This window comes from Penaeus monodon, chromosome 28 (assembly GCF_015228065.2).
Source record: "Penaeus monodon isolate SGIC_2016 chromosome 28, NSTDA_Pmon_1, whole genome shotgun sequence".
Classification (NCBI taxonomy): Eukaryota; Metazoa; Arthropoda; class Malacostraca; order Decapoda; family Penaeidae; genus Penaeus; species Penaeus monodon.
In genome coordinates, this window is record NC_051413.1 from 34,484,957 (window position 1) to 34,485,768 (window position 812).

An 812-nucleotide genomic window follows, 5' to 3' on the forward strand; every position below is an offset into this window, starting at 1 on the left:
GTATGAATTGGAAAATCCTCAACATTTAAACCGCACAGGTTCAAAATCAAAGTCAGGAAAAATAAATCACTGAATATTAAGTCGCTTCAGAAATTCCATTACATTAACGGCCGATTGTCGATCGATCACCTAAATCAGTCCCGAATTCTCTTCTCGCTGTTACTATTCTGCTGCTTTATTATTATTATTTTTTTCTCCCTCCCAATTCTGACTTTCATTTATTAGTAAATTCATTGACTAGTAAAAAAATAGATAAATAGATAAATAGATAAATAAAAGTTGTACACGCTTAATAACAAGCAATGGGTCGCCGGGGGTAGATTGACACATACCAAGCTTATATTCATCAAGACATTTTATTCTCATTTTTTTTGATAACTGCAAATGCAACGTCTTTCGGCCACATTGATTCCGGTTTGAAGTAGACAGTTATTAAAGAAAAAGGAGAAATGTCTTCTTTTGATAAAGGGGATCCCGTTGGTCACTACAAATTTGCTATTGTCATATCGTTTTCTCATTTAAAGTTATCACTTGCTTTTGCATTTCTAAATCCATTGCTAACGGGGGAATGTGTCCCAGTCACACAGGATTTAATAACTTTTTTATCTGGAATTACTATATCCTACCGGACAGCTGTTTGCAAAAGTTGCTTCTTTTTCGATCTTCACTAAGCATAAAAATTTGCTAAAACATTTATGACCGCAGAAAGAATACAAATGTTGATTGGAGAGCGCCAAGTCCACGCAAACACGAATGGATAGCTTGGCAGATTCCGAAGGCTTTCACCTTTGCACCTTGTGAATGCAGATACA

The 812-nt window shown here is 35.5% G+C and overlaps 1 protein-coding gene across 1 annotated transcript in view; it reads right to left on the bottom strand.

Moving 5' to 3' along the window:
* Positions 1 to 812, bottom strand: part of LOC119591189 (sodium/potassium/calcium exchanger 1-like) — a 35,402-nt gene that overhangs the window by 704 nt on the left and 33,886 nt on the right. The gene's annotated exons all lie outside the window — the stretch shown is intronic.